The sequence below is a fragment of the Lytechinus variegatus genome, chromosome 1, assembly GCF_018143015.1.
Source record: "Lytechinus variegatus isolate NC3 chromosome 1, Lvar_3.0, whole genome shotgun sequence".
NCBI lineage: Eukaryota > Metazoa > Echinodermata > Echinoidea > Temnopleuroida > Toxopneustidae > Lytechinus > Lytechinus variegatus.
The window spans coordinates 93,230,897-93,248,162 of NC_054740.1; the positions used below are offsets into that span (position 1 = coordinate 93,230,897).

The window sequence follows — 17,266 nt, forward strand, 5'->3', positions numbered from 1 at the left end:
CGATATGTATATAGGAAATGCATTTTTTCTCTCAATATTTTGCTGGTCAGTTAACTTAATTTGTTACCATATATATATGTTTTTGTATGTTTTTGAGAACGAGCTTGGTGTCCAAATGCTAATTTCAGAGAAAAATACATATCTTTTCTTTATTTTCAGGTTATCGATTACATACGGAAATTCATTTATAGTAAGTACAAAAGATTTCCCCGGATCATCATCATCATCATCATAATTATTATTTTTGTTAATATTGTTATTACTGTTGTTATTATTATTATAGTAGTAGTAGTAGAATTATTATTAGTATTTTCATTATTATTATTATCATCATCATTATTATTATTATCAATCCCATATGAGTTAGTAAGCATATTTGGAAATCTCTTTTAGATTAAAATTAACTTGAACATCATCAATATCATCATCATCCTCATCAATATCATCACCATCATCATCATCATCATTATCCTCACCACCATCATTATCATCATCATCATCATCATCATCCTCACCTCATCATTATCATCATCATCATCATCATCCCCACCATCATCATTATCATCATCATCATCACCATCATCATTATCATTATCATCATCATCATCACCATCATCATCATCACCATCATCATTATCATCATCATCATTATTATTATTATCATTATTCCCATAATTCTAATTCCAGTATAGATTGGTATATATCTTTATGCGTATTCAGGCTTTGAAAGCTGACACGCAGTCAAGCTTTCTTGATAGTGGCAACCCCTGCAACCTTCCAAAATCGATATGTATATAGGAAATGCATTTTTTTCTCTCAATATTTTGCTGGTCAGTTAACTTAATTTGTTACCATATATATATGTTTTTTGTATGTTTTTGAGAACGAGCTTGGTGTCCAAATGCTAATTTCAGAGAAAAATACATATCTTTTCTTTATTTTCAGGTGATCGACTAGATTTTTGATTTGAGGTTCCGGATTTCATCCATTTCAATGTAAGTTGACATTCAACACATAACCATTTTCATGTTTAGAATGAGTTTGTATATCATGTAGAAATTAAGAAGAAGAAGGGGAGGGGGAGGGGCGAGCAACGGAGAAGAACAAGCATATATTAATATTAACCCTAATTCTCCCGGGGGCCATAATGCCCCCTCGACAATTCTCGCGTTATATCTGCTGCGCAAAATTTTTTGACGTCGCCGCTCACCGACTTTTTACTTTAAAGTCTCGCGCAAATTTTGAGAACAAATTTGTGATGCCCGGGTGGGCGGTTACGCAACATCATGTAAGTGCATGTCAGTCCCAAAATTGCTCATAAACATGATTTCATGTACAAATTCAATGGAAATTGTGTATTTAGCCAAAATTCATAAATGTATCAATTTTTACTTTTGCTGATTAAACTTAATTAATTTTGCCTTGTTTATGATCAGAATTAAGTCTGGAACGATTTCCATCGAAAAATAACCAATAAAAAAAGAGCAAAAAAATAAAAAATACATAAGAAATTAAAAAAAAAAATAAGAAATCGGTCTTGGTACCAGAATTTTTTTCATTGACATTCGTTAGGAATGCTAAAAAGAATATTTTCACAAAAAATAGCATTCTGGGAGCTTTGAGATAAGATAAGATATTTATTCGTCTTTCTGTCTGCACATACATTTATCTTACAAGTGTGATTTCACATTCTACAAATGAAAATCAATTAACCATAAATCATTGTTACAGTAGAGAAAAAAAAAGAAACACAGCAAATAACTAATTACGTATTGAGAGAAAGACAAGGAGAACCCCTGAAAAAGCAAGGCTTGTAAGGCTAGGGTCCCCTTTGTTTCAAGCACATGAATTGAATTGAATTGAATTTATTACAGAACGTCACCGGCAATTGCCAACATTTTGTTCAAAACAAGAAAATATATACATAAACAGATAAACAAAGACAAAATAGTATTTTTTGTCAAACAACAAAATCAAAACAAAATATAACAAATATTACATGACTAAATAGTATTCAGTGTGTACATGTAATATCCTTAAAAATACAAGAGAAACTTTGTTTAGTAAATCAGAGCAAAAAGTATGATTTCATGAATAATTAGCATAATTAATTCATATAAAATAAAAATATATGAATTCAGTGAAATTTACCGATGCAACTGCGTAGATTACATCATTCTTTGCCATCATTCAAATTTTCAAATTTTCGTTGTGATCACGCAATCCGCGGCTTAGATCTTAAGAGGGTGAAGCGCGAGCTGAAAATTGTTGATATTCAGTCCAGAAAAACGTGACATTTTAAGGAATGTCTTTAGGAATTCATGAAGAGCAGAGATATCTAACAAATCTACTAATGCGAACGTCAGTAGGGAATAAATATGTTTTATATATTTAGACCTGAAATGGACGATCACTTTAAGTAGTCATGAAAAAGAAGCATAATTATGTTACTGCATAAAATGATAAAAGCTGTAGTTCGAGGAATCATATTTGGTGTATATTGACCTAAAACGGATTATTTACCTCATTAAATAAACAATGCGAGCACCAGGGGGTGTTTCACAAAGATTTAAGTATGACTTAGGTCGCACTTAATTGATCAATACGCAGTAGTGCGCTTCCTCTTGGAATGATCTGACCAATGCTGTCATGCCTTTTATACTGCGCGCAACTAGACATTTAAGTGCGACTCTAAGTCATACTTAAATCTTTGTGAAACACCCCCAGGAGTGATGAACACAAATGCTTTAATCAAATTATTTCATAAAGTTATACAACAAATCTTATGTTATATAATATAATATATGTGATATAAAATAAATCTATAAATGTAATCTAATCTGTGTCCTTTTCTCATAGTGATTTACATTGTTTTATTTTCGATTTTTAAACTTAAAGTTATACCGGTTTTTCAAACTTTTTTAGCATATTTTACTTTGTATGTTTTTCCTTGTCCAAATGAACACAAAATGATATAATTTCATCTCCTTCCCCAACTTTGTTTCCCTTTCTTTATCATCTTTTTCTCCTCTCCTTTTTTCCAACCGATTCGGGGAGGGGGTCTATGCCCATCGGGCCACCCTTGGTTTCGCCACTGATCTAGGAAAAGATGTAGCTATATCTTTTCTCTACGCTGTACATAGCCCATACGTCTGATGCTAAGAATAGCGCTACTTCGCAGCAACTGAACGTTGTATTGATGACGTTTTGCTTAAAAACATCAGACTCATAAACATAAAGGAGATGACACAAGCTGCAACTTCGCATAGTAGTAGAATACAGCAGTAGTAGTTGTAGTACAGGTAGTAGTAGTAGTAGTACAGGTAATAGTAGTACATAGGCGGATCCAGAGGATGGCCCGAGGGGCCTGGGCCCCTTCCCTATTGGCGGAGCATAATAAAAGAAAAAGGGGAAAGAAAGAAAAAAGAAGGGGAAAGGGAGGAGGAAAAATAAGATGAGGAAGACAAGTGGATAAAATAAGGTGAGGGGAAGAATTGGAAATTGGAAATTACAAGAAATCTTTTAAGTAACAATATAAAACTTTCGCTTGCGCTTCGCGCTAGCATTATAATTTTGACTTCACCCACATTTTTGCACATAATTGGGAATATTGGATGATTAAGACTTTTTAAACTCTGCACCAATACATCCTGTATGACCACTCGAAATGTTGGTTTAATTGAGTTAGGCAATGTCCACAAGTGTTAATAGAAAAAAAGATGCATTAACCCATGCGTCATATTCATAATTAAAAAAGTGCTTGAAATGTCAAATGTCATTTCTACAGGCCTTGATATCGACAAATTTCACGCTCTAATTAGGCTTATTATATAGATTCATGAATAGCATTTTTATGAATAACATTTTTAATGAATTCCTAATAGCTACCCCCCTCCTCCCCTGTTCAGAATGGCATACGACATGTTTTATCTCGCGCTTAGGAAGAGGAATAGGATGATAGTCATCATTTTCATATGATGACAAAATGTCTTTAGCCCTGGTCCTAGGTCAAAATAGTTTTTTAAAAATAGCAACTCGCGCTTCGTGCTAGCATTATTTATTAAGTGTGATCCACATCCATTTCATAATGTTTATACACAGTGCTTGAATTAGTCCTTAAATTGACCCCTTTTCAGATGGTTATACAAATATTTCAGCTCGCGCTTCGCACTTGCATTATTGATTTTTACGATTTTATTTTTTATGCTTTCTCAGTTAATGGTTATTGTGCAAAATGTACCTAGATAATCAACACTACTATAATTATTAGTAAATAATTTGTGTGTGTGTGTGCGTGCAATGAAATGAAATGAAAGGACATATCAGATTAGGGGGATTGCCTTTCATATAAGTTTTTTTATGCAAGATTAACTCTAAAATCAAAACATCAAACAGTGCTTCACTTTTGAATCTTTCAAACATTACCTCAAACCGTTTCTGTTCAATTCTTAATTTCTTTTATAATTTCCCCAAAAGCGCCTTGAGCACTCTACAGAGTGGATTCGGTGCTATATAAGTCTAATTATTATGATTATTATTAAAATACACCAATCATCTGAGGCAGCTTAATTTTTAATTGTGTTAATCAAATATATAGGCCTCATTATGTTATATATGGTATTACGTTTTGTAATATTGTTTACTTTGTCATGCACTTGTAGTATGTACAACATTGTAAAACGGAAGTCAATAAAATGAAATTATCAAAAAACTGTAGGCCCTATTCAGAACACCCACATTCTAGGTCTTAATCTAAAAAACGCGCATCTGCATTAATTGAGATACGCAGTTTGTTATTTAAAACGTGCTTAAATTGTCCAGTTTCACATCCAAATATATAGAAAAAATCTGCTCGCGCTTCGCGCTCGCATTATAATTTTGACCAATCCGACATTTTTTGCTCATAATAGAGAGTATGGATGGTTCACATTGTTTCTACTTGGCAACCCTGCGCCAATATGGCCACCCAAATTGTTGGTTTTACTGAGTCATACAATTTCCATAAGTTTATATAGAAAAAAAATATACTATGTATCTCGGTCATCAAAGGTCAAAAGGTTATACCTTGAACTATAACACAGATTGAATATAGGATTTTTCGTCAATAAGATCACATGGTACATTTTTTCAAAAATAAATTTTACGTACTCCAAGATCAAACAATGCAGAATATTTTTCCTAAAAAAAATATGATGGAAGACATGCAATGGACCTTTTGACCGCTCTCACTTTCACAGCTGGAAGTATATTAGAAAATGAAGTTTAGATCGTGGTAACTAGTTCAAATCTGCATTTTATTTTTTTCACCAATATATTCTCTGGTTTCTACGTTCTAAAAAATGTTTATTGAATCAAGGGTGGCAGAAGAGGGATAGAGGCACTTGTCCCCTAAAATTTCCTATAGAAAAGAATCACGAAATGTGCCCTATGAGAAGTAGCGTTCTTCAACATCCTGTGCAAGTTTATTTTCCTTTGTATCGTATTTAATGTCATTGAATATTTGCCTTCTTTTTTCTTGAATTTGTGGTGTAGGGGCATAAATGTAGTTCAGATAAGGCATAATTGGGTGAATGGATATTTTTCATCAATTTCTTTTTGCTAGGAACATTAATATTCTGATTTTTTCCGAGGCCTGTTCTAAATTGATTCGTTCTTTTTTAAAATCTGCTTTATGTCATAAATTATGCTGTGTAATATGGTTGAAGGTATGGGTTCATGACCTTTTGATCTTTGATGGCCTTAATGCACATACATTTTAAACTAAACACTTGCACAAATTGTAGAACTTATCTAAACTGACAATTTGAGTTGCCGTATAGATACGTTGGTGCAGAGTTGCAAGGTGAAACAGTTGAAACCATCCATAGTTCTAATTTTGTGCTTCCAGTTGGAAAAGTGGGCGTGGTCAAAAAGTCCCTGGGGAGTAACTGCCACCTCATTTTGTTTTCTTGGGAACATCACTTTTTCTGAAATGTTAGACCAAGGGCTAAAATGAACTACCCATTACTGTAGGTCACGTAGGGGGGTGCATCATGACCCCCCAGTCTAGCCTATGGCGGCATGATTTCATTTTATTCCTTGAACATGTTGAAGACATGCTTTGGGAAAATATGGAGAAACAACATGAAATAAAGTATTACACCACACGGATGATTTTATACCTCATACCATTTATATAAATATATAACTTTCATAGTCTTTAGATCCAGCTTACACAAACCAAACAAAAATATCATGTGATGTACCAGATTAAGTATCATGGACTAAAGTAGAATAATGAAAAAGTTACAGCACAATGAGCTCGTTATTATTGCCCTCTCTTCTAGTTCAAAGCGTGAAAAAACATCAGCATTTGGGTGCAATCCAATTTCTGCGAGTTTTAGAAAAGGTTGTAGTGCTCAATAAAGAGCAATATTGGGTGAGTCCAGTGTTCGCATTTGTGATTGCTTCCCCTAGCTCCAAAACATATTGTATTCTGAGTTTGTAAAACTAATTTAGATCACATTATGACAACTCAACAACTAGTAAGTGACTTTTTAGGACCATTTTAATCGTACGTTTGGTGTTATACTCGTGTAAAAATTGTCTTAACACCAACACCAAAAGGTCAACACTGAACTTGAAATAACCCATTATGATAAGTATCATATTGCATTATGGTTACAAGAGACTCAAAGCTTACGAACATGATGTGAAAATAAAATAGTTGACTGTCAGGATTTTTATAAAACTCTTTATTTTCAATTTAATTTTCTTACTTTTTTAAGAAAGACTTTAATCAATAATTTCTCCACATATCATATTATAAAAATGCATTTTATACATATTTTCATAGAATAACAAAAATAGTATTACAAAGTTTAATGTGCCTGGATCCATCAATATCTACAAAAAACTTAATTTCTTGCGTAGTGATATCTTAATGATGAAAACGGTGAAATTTTATTACCTTTGAAACATCAAGTTGAAAACTTTCAATAAATACGACTATTGACATGTATTTTCCCTTAAAAATTAATTTGTGGAGGATTATTTTCCTTTTTCTGTTTCTTGATGTAGATGGTTAGACAAAGGCCTGCCAGAGAATATGGAGATATCTCTAATCGCTGCCAGTCCCAGACAGGGGGGCATCGGGAGAGGCAATGTAAGAATAAGACCACCCACCTAAGTCAAATATGTTGGGTGCATCTGAAGAGTTTGACAGACTTGGAGTAAGTATCCTTATTCCCTTATTTTCCTTTGATTTCATGACTTGGATTTTATGTATTTTTTCTAATGTATGGACCATAGAGATATGTACATTTTTATGTTTTATTAGGAAATCACTATCAAATCACAAAATTTACAATTAGTATGATTGGCGAATGTTAAAGTTACAAAATCAAAGAATGACTCAAAAAGCAGCATTGAGAGTTATACATACAAAACTTCAAAGAATATGAGACCAAAATAAATATTTTTTTTATAAGAACAATGTTTGCATATTGTATAAATAGGCGGCGGAAGCGTTGGGGAGGGGCGTCCCCCTAAATTTCAAATTGGAGGACAGTCCCCTCCCCTAATAAAGAAACAGAGAAAGAAAAAAATTAAGAAAGACGAAAAAAGAAAAGCGGAAAGGAAAAGGATTAAAGATAACAAATAAGATGCTGCATATTTGTTTGCACTGAACATAACTTCATTTTGAAATACAGTATTTATCACCTAAATTACATAAGATATGATGATATATTTTGTTATAAATCATGTTTTCAGACGATATTTCACTCACAAAATAATCACCATTTGGCCAAGCAAAGCCAAATTCTGCTGAAAAAGTTTGTTCCCATTCACATTGTGCATAAGGGCCTGTAGCGGCCATTTTGACTTTCCAATAACAGTATTTATCACCTAACTGGCAGAATGAATTATATCTCTTAAAGGACAAGTTCAGCCCAACAAAAACTTGATATGAATAAAAAGAGAAAAATTCAACAAGCATAACACTGAAAATTTCATCAAAATCGGATGTAAAATAAGAAAGTTATGCCATTTTAAAGTTTCGCTTCATTTCACAAAAGAGTTATATGCACATCTTGGTCGGTATGCAAATGAGGAACCGATGATGATGACATCACTCACTATTTCTTTTGTAATTTATTATATGAAATCTGAAATATTTTCATTTTGTCGTCATTGTCATGTGAAATGAAGTTTCATTCCTTCCTGAACACGTGAAATTCCATTGTTTTAACATTTTGTGCTTCGGGCAAGGAGGTCCTATAATCGTCAAATTGGTAAAATTTGAAATATTGTATAATTCAAACAATAAAAAACAAAAGAAATAGTGAGAGAAAGACATCATCGACTCTCTCATGTGGATGTAACCATGGCTCGTTCGTATAACTATTCTGTTACAAATAATCGAAAATTTGATAATGATGTCATAACTTTTGACAGCCGATTTTGATGAAATTTTCAGCATTGTGCTTGTCTTATTTTTCTATATTGATTCAAATCAACATTTTTCTGAGGTGGACTTGACCTTAAATAGAAATTATGCTTTCAGACAATATTTTACTCATAGATCAGTAATACCTGCATTTATGGTGCTCACTCCTGTGAACATGGTGAATATTGGATTCCCACTTTGCATTGTGCATAATACTGTTAATGTCTCTGGCGGCCATTTTGAAAGTAAAAATACAATATTTAACACAAACTTTAAACCTGAATGATATATTTCGTTAGAAAATGTGTTTTTAAACAGTATCCCATTAATTTATCACATATATATGCATGTTAGTGATCACTCTTGTGATTTCTTTTCCCCACCTTCTCATCGTGGATAATACTTTTAGGATCTTTGGCAGCCATTTTGAATATCAAAATACAACATTCATCACATACATGGCATATTAATACTTCGTTAACAATTATGTTTCTGTTCAGTATTCCACTCGTTTAATCTTAATAATATGCATTTCAGTGATCACTCTTGTGATTTTTTTGGCCCCCATTACCATTGTACGCAATACTGTTTGGGCTAGTGGCGGCCATTTTAGATATCAAAATACAGAAATCTTCCCATTTATGACATAATAAATATCTCGTTATTGATGATGATTTGCATATATTACTTCGTTCATACATTGCGGTTTAGTGCTCATTTTTGCAAAAATTAGTTTTCCCTATTCATATTGTTCATAATAGAGTATACAATAGACTATGGCGGCCATTTTGAATATCAGGAAAATAAATATTTTGTCGAAATTATTTTTTCAGAGGGTACTCCTGCCACACGCTTTCATGCATTCCATAGCAAATGTGCTGACAATTTTAAGATTTTCATGGGTAATTTGCATATTTTGGCGGCCATATTGGATTTTGCCAATTTGCGGAAAATGCTCAAGGTTACACGAGTGGGATCATCCAGATTCGTAATCAGCAACCTCGAATTAACAAGAAACCATCAAAAAATATTGTATTCATAAAAAAGGCCAGTTTGGTCAAGTTTCTATGGGGCCTATCCTGACATTTTTTTATATGAAACTGGATGATAGAGAACAGGCTGCTTATCTGAATAATCGCACGTGTGTTTCATATTTAGACCAAGAACCTTGCCATTCTGAATGCATTTTGTATCATGAAAATAGATAAAGCAAATGCGAAGTGTGAGCTTAAATATTCCGATTTTAAAAAGGGTTGATTTAAGCTCTTTATTTCAAGCACTTTGTAGAAATATGGATCGCACTTTTTTAATCATATAGAGCTGATATTTTTTTATTTTATTGCTTTGAGTTTTGACATAATATGCTACGGACATTTTGTCATCATACGAAAATGGTGAATAAATTCCTGTTCCTCTTCCTTAGCACGAGATGAAACTTTTGAAACTTGAAACTTTTCGATATTCCATTATAATTAAAAAAAAGTTAATTATTGAATTAATATCTTATTGACCGGCTTATTGATTAATTTAATAAGCCTATGGAAGCGCGAAATCTGTTATCATATGGCCTGAAAACTTAACACTTTAAGTACTTTTGAAATTATCAATCCTTATGAATAGGATGCGTGAGTTGATATATTTTTTTTTGCCTCCGAAGAAGATTCTGCTAGGATCGAAAGCTTAGGCCCCTTTTGACTCTCTTGATATATTTTTAAAAAATAAGGCGAGCGCAAGTATCGAACCTAAATTTTTGATAAACTGTCATGACAAATCAAATTTTCCGAGCGCACAGCGCGAACAGAAAATATCTACATTCAGACCGTGAAACTGACATTTTTACAAAGCACTTTTTAAAACTCAATTTGTAAATCAAATAAAATAATGAAAATTCGATTTCCGGGCAGAAATATGTTTTTGTATGTTGCAAGATATGCAAATCACCCGATAGGCAATGCGAGCGCGAAGCGCGACCGAAAATTTGATATAGTGACATGTTTTTTCCCCCAAGTCTTCCCTTCATCTTAACCTTTTACTCGTCTTATTCCTCTTATTTTTCCTCTTTTTCTCTCCTCTGTTTTCTCTTCTTTTTCTTTTTTTTCTTTCTTTTCCCTTTTTTTTTGCTCCGGCAATACGGGGAGGGAGGTGGGGGGCAGCCCCTCGCCCCCTGGATCCGCCTATGCAATACTAGGCAATACTCCTCCTTTTTTGTTAAAATTAACTAAACACGAACATAATCCAGTCCTTATTATAATTTCTTACCTTACAGGATTAGACGAGCGATTCGCGCGAATCGTGATCAGCCACCGAGGGCAGCAAGGCGGGCCCGGCCTTTACCTAGGGCACGATGTGTGGCAAATACTCTGAGAAATGAAAGGTGCAAGAGGTTCGGGAAACCTGATCAAGAGAATATGTGCAGCCAGCACTGTAAGTAGTCTTTTTATAATTCTTCTGCTGGACTGACATTAGATCATTCACATGGGGGAGAGGGGGGGGGGGGGGGGACATCCGGCCATATTGGCTGAAAATGATTATATTTTCTTTATGATGAAAAGGGTAAAGGAAAAAAATCAAGTAAACAAATTATGAGAATTTGGTGGAATTTTTATGATATTAAACAAGTATCTAACATAATATAGCGAATAGAATTTTGCTCGATTATCACAAGGTAAAATTGAAGAGCCAGTTCTGGTAAATCCAAAATATGATCATCCGAAATAGCTGGCAATGAGTTAAGTCCACAATGCCTGGCGATGATGAAATTGATGTTGAAATGCGATGGATACCCTACTTTGGCAAAAGGAAGTCACGGGCGGAAGCAAGTTATGAAAGTATAATTTGTGTAAATGAGCAATGTGTGTTCGTCATTTACATAACGTTAATGCAATTGAACAACATATTTTCTTCAATATCTTTCCATAGAACGATCATTTCCTCCCCAAATTTTGCCTGAACGTGCAAAATGCAAAGGGTGTTTCGGAAACAACAATAACTCAAATTTGACTGCTGTGTCACTTGCTTCCTTTTGTCAACTGAAAGTTGGGCAGATAAGTTGAATTGTCCGTAAAGACGAAGTTGATGATGACGATAAATAGTCGATTTCAGCGGACAGGCTGACTGATAATCGCGACGAGAAGTGAGAATTTCTCTCTCAAAATAATTAGAACATTTCATTGATGGTTTGCAAATAATTCCACAGAAGTTAATGTTGTTTTCAACATAGAGGTGAACTGTGCACTGATAAAGACTGGCTTGGAATACTGAGTTCTGCTCTGACATCTTTGAAGCATTTTTTATATTTATAATACACTGGAAGCTTAATGTTATCTTTACAAAAGAACATATTCTGCCCCTTTTTTAACAGTCCAAGTTTACATGTTTACATGTCCCTATTGTCCTTTTTTCCTCGCCAGCAATCTCTATTGTGTGCCAAGATCGTTTAAAAAATACCATTCTGTCACGCGCCTTTTACATACCAAAGTTTAACTGAGACATTCTGGGATATTCCTCAATCATAATTACGCAGAGAGAAAAATAACTAAAATGAATGAATGTAATTTTTCATACAATTCAAGATACAGTATTTTATTGAAACCGGGATGTACTACAGTACAATCCTATATTACTTACACATTAATTTTCATTTTGGCATTAATACATGCACTGGCGTAAATCCCAGCGGGATGGGAGGTATATCCCCCACACCTTTCGAGGAGGGAGATGTCCTGTACAAACACCCCCCCCCCCACTTTTTACGAAAGAAATGAAAAAAAATCACAAAAGATAGTTGTTTCATTGGTAAAAATTCTTCCTGAAATACCGCTTAACAAATAAAACAATACTATTGAATCATAAAATGCAAATAAAGAGCCAGTTCACCATTTCCAAACTTTATGTCCTTATTATAACATTGAAGAGAAACTCCCGTTTCTTCCAATGAATCAATGTTGGGGTCTGGATTAAGATGGAATATCAATTCTAGTTAAACCATGGCTCGGTGTAAAAATGGCAGAGGTAAAAACGGCAGATTATTACCTCTGCCATTTTTACCACTGCCATTATTACCTCTGCCATTTTTACCTCTGCCATTATTACCTCTGCCATTATTACCTCTGCCATTATTACCTCTGCCATTATTACTTCTGCCATTTTTACCTGGCACCTAAACCATCATGGGGTAAAAAAGGATAATAATATTGGAGGGGTATAAATTTGTCATATGGACATACAGTGGCGTAACTACGGGGGGCATGGGGGGCACGTGCCCCCCCAATCGGCTGACAAAAAACGGGGAAAAGGAGAAAAGAGGGAGAAAGGAAGAGAAACGTATAGTGGGAAAGAATAAAATATCATTTATTATAATGTTATATATTATGATTATGTTATATTACATTACATAAGTAACATTTTTATCATAACTTCATGAAACATAATTTGCCCAGGGCCTATGTCTTCATGTTCCTGGTGCTTGCATTGTCTGTTAACGAGATATATAATCCTGTCGTACTGAAACATCCCGTTTTCAAGTCAATATAAACCATTTCCTAGCACTTGAGTTATCATTGTTTTATATGCTTCTTTTTCATGACTCAAAAAGTGATTGCCCCATGTTAAGATCTTCGTATATATATAAAACATTTCCTGTCCGTGATTACGTTCGCATTAGTGGATTGGTGAGATATGTCTGCCCTTCATGAATTCCTAAAATCAGTTCTTAAATGTCCCTTCTTCTGATCTGAATATCAAAAATTTTCAGGTCGCGCTTCGCGCTCGCATAATTGAATATTGAAATACGGATTTTTTGTCATTCAAACAAATGAGTTGATGTCCAGTTTTATTTAAATTGCAAAATTGAAAATTCAGTTCTGTCGTTCAGTTAAGGATCAACGCATAATCAAGTGATATTATATAGGCAAAATAAAAAGCAAGATGGTCTTATGATTCTAGATTTAGAGAGCGTATACTATTATTAAGTTTCCTCTGCATTTTTTTTTAAATTATAGATCTCTTAATTCGTATTTATTACCGATTCAAACCATGAAAACACATGCTTGAGATAACTGTCAAGCAGTATGAATAATATTCAAACCAAGAGGGGGTAGACCGTGTGTCCCACGAAAAAAAAGGAACCCGTTTTTGAAGAACTGTTGAATATGTTTTGACTATATATTTGATACTCATGGCAATTGCATGGAATAGAATCTCATCTCGAATTTGAAACCAACAGCTAAGCAAATTATTCACGCATGCATAAGTTCATGGCAGATTATCAACAATTGATGCATACACTGTATCAGAAACTATTTGCGTAGAAACTCGCGCGTGAATCTGAATGTTTCATTTCAAGGATCAGTGATGCCCATATTGAGCCAATCATCGAATATAAACACGGTCGTGTATCTCGAATCAATCTCTCATTTTTCTGCGGAATCTGGTTTTGACATTAAAATTTCAAACCCGTCTTGCTCATCCATGCGTGAAAAGTTCGTCTCATGTTAGGTATGTTAGGTAATTAATTGAATTATATGATTATGTTTATAAAACATAATTTATTTGTCTTTGAGGAAACAAGACATGAGAATCCTGTTTTTTTTTTCTTCTTGGGACGCACTGTATATACCTTCACTATCATTTTAACTATTCAGTTAAGGCCTATATGTTATAAATCATTGTTGACATACCTAACATGAGACGAACTTTTCACGCATGGATGAGCAAGACGGGTTTGAAATTTTAATGTCAAAACCAGATTCCGCAGAAAAATGAGAATTTATTTCCATTTGTATTTTGAAACAGATAATAAGGAATTAATTATCTCAAAAAAAATATGGCCCTTGGAGGCCAGGACATAGAATGGCCGTGTTAGGCCTCGCTTTCGTTCCGTTTTCCATTTTCAAATGTGTTTTCTTTCTTTTCACCTTGTCAGGCTGTTTCCCTTTCACTTTCTTTCGATCCCTCCCTTCCCCCCGTGTTTTTGTTTTGTTTATTTTGAAATGGGGGTTCCCGTACGTGCACCATCATGATGTGTGTGTGCCGGGGGGGGGGGGGATCTTGACGAGTTGATATATCATGTGTGACCCCCAAAACACGAAAAAAGATCCCATTTTCAAGTTATTTATATAGGGTGTCAAAACACTAGAATAATGGGGAGAGGATTATTTCGCTAGGAAAGCTGTTTACGATCCAAATTGCGATGATATGACTGAAATACGTTAAATTATATTCTCTTTGCATAATTGTTACAAATCTGTTAGCCCATTCATCATGCATCATAATTTACAGTTTTCAGGCCTTCTTTCGCACTCTCATTAGGCTAAAGTAGATAAGTTAAGGAATTCAATTAAAGTGTTTCCTTTTCACTTTTCAGAATGGAATTTCGACAAGTTCCATCTCACGCTTATATTATATGAATAGTGTTGATATCTATTGTACAATATACTGGATTATACGTACGACAAATATAAAATTATCCCGAGTGCAGGTTTATTTCTCCGAGGCCGAAGGCCGAGGTGAAATAGGCTTGCACGAGGGATAATTTTATATTTGGAGTTCATATAGTCCAGTAATGTTGTATGATAGAACGTTCACTATTTATTATAGTAAATTGATCCCTCAATCTAAGCCCCCCATCATGGATTTTGCCATCCAAAAATCGAAAGTTATATTGTACATATGTACAATATAACTTTTTGAAGGGAGGTCACGTGGTACAAATCCAGCCAATCACAGCTCGTATTTTACTACCACTATTTACTATAAGAAGATCGTTTTCATATACGCGCGATTTGTAAGGTTTTAAATGGCTTTGATATCAAATGGTTCCTAAGGCTCCTCACGGAACCCCACCGGCATAAGAGTCGATCGGATATAGCATACAGTCTAGGGTTAGACCATGGCCCTCGATCAAAAGTTCTACAACCAAAACAAAAAAGAAAAGTTATTTGTATAAAATGTGAATAATATCTTAAACTTAGATTCCAATGAAAAGTTTTTTTTCGCCCACTTCTCTCACTCGGGACTTAGTATCAAGCACTTTTTTGGCACATGCGCCCCATGCACCAGTGACTGTGCTTTGTTTTTTACTCCTCGCGCTTAGACTGCCCGACACCCCCCTAAAATAAGAAAGAACAGGAGATAAAAGGATAGAAAGAATTTTGAAATATGCCAAAATCAATTTCAAAATTTGATATGTCATGAAAATGTCAAAATATTTGCTCAATACACCGCTGACTTTCCAAATCATGACTGATATATCATGTGACTGGGAAGTTAAATTCGGTTCTTGCTTGTGAACTGAATGCATCATTCCAGGAAGTGAGAAATTCCAAGAAGTTTTTCGGGAATCAAATTATTTTTTCTGAATATTACATCAAAATCTATGACCGTAATGAATTGGACATTTTTATTAAAATGTCAGAAATTTAGATCACATACCGTACTCGCTTCGCTCGCAACTCTTTTTATACTTCGCACGTTATCACGTTATATACCGTATATAATATGGTATATATCTATATATATATATACCCTAAAATATTTTGGCTCAATCATGGGGGCCCTATATTGGGCATATATTTCATTTTTTGGTGTGAAAGAAGAGAATTATAATTTATGGAAGACTGGATTCGGAAATTCCAGGATATTTTAATAAATTCCCGGGAAAATTCCAGGAACTAACTTGAAATCACTCAGAGCTTGATGAAGTTCCGTTTTTGAAAAGTACCGTACCGCTCGATACTCCGTCGATCTGTTCATCTACATACCGTATCTGTATCAGCTGGACTCGAGGCGAGTTACACCGTATGATTCCAGTGTCACTTTTGAACCAAAATGGTGAGTTATTAACCATTACAAGATAAGGCCGACCTAACGTTGATAATGAAAATTATTAAATTTAGAATAAGTACAGTACCGGTACATATTTAGACTTACCGGGCGGTACTCACACAAGACAGTACCGTAGTAGGCCTAGCAAAAATTAAAGCTCAGTCGTGATCGTGTCAACTTTTCCCTGGGTTAGGTCGGGGGCTGCCGCAGCTCGTAGGCGCAGACCCGCAGGCGCAGTCATGCCAGCAGTTGTGTGTCCGGATGATCAATTTTAGAAAGTCATTTGTAAAAATTTACAAGCGAAGTTTCATCAATTTTTAGTACAATTTGTTAGAAAATATTATAAAGAACAAAACAGAAGATGATTTGAATTCAGATTTTTAGTGTGTAATCCAAAGTCAAAACAAAAAAGAATTAGGCCTAGGGCTTATTTCAAAGGCAGTGTATACCGCCACATGCGTGTGTCTTTACCATCCAGCCACACGCGTGTGGTTATATCCAGAACACCTATCTGTGGATACCGCCACACGCCGCCAGTAATAACAGTAAAACACGTACCGGGTATGTAGGTCTGACCGTCTATATCACGATCAAAATAACCTCATTTCTTCATTAAATTCTTACATTCTAAACCCCTTTGATATCCTTAGATCGTTTCAATTTCATTCTCACCGTCTTCTCTCCTTGCTTTTCTTGTCTTGTTACAAACGGTCGTCTGTTTAACAGCAAATTCTCTTTTTCTACTTGTGTCGATTCTGGCTTCCTTCGCGGTGGCAGACATACACAGTTTGGGTTTACGTTTGGTACGAATTATGAACAGTGTATGTCTACTACTGCGCTGCGCTAACGCTGTATGGGTCTGCCACCGCGAAGGAAGCCAGAATCGACTCAAGTAGAAAAAGAGAATTTGCTGTTAAACAGACGACCGTTTGTAACAAGACAAGAAAAGCAAGGAGAGAAGACGGTGAGAATGAAATTGAAACGATCTAAGGATATCAAAGGGGTTTAGAATGT

At 34.6% G+C, this 17,266-nt stretch overlaps 1 long non-coding RNA gene across 1 annotated transcript in view; it reads left to right on the top strand.

The window, feature by feature from the left end:
* Window positions 1-7,397, top strand: part of LOC121406592 — a 9,172-nt gene extending 1,775 nt beyond the window's left edge. The window contains exons 3-5 of the long non-coding RNA XR_005968830.1: window positions 160-190; window positions 946-995; window positions 7,060-7,397. This is a non-coding gene — a long non-coding RNA (uncharacterized LOC121406592). The remainder of the gene's footprint in view (window positions 1-159; window positions 191-945; window positions 996-7,059) is intronic.
* The last annotated feature ends 9,869 nt before the right edge of the window (window positions 7,398-17,266 follow it).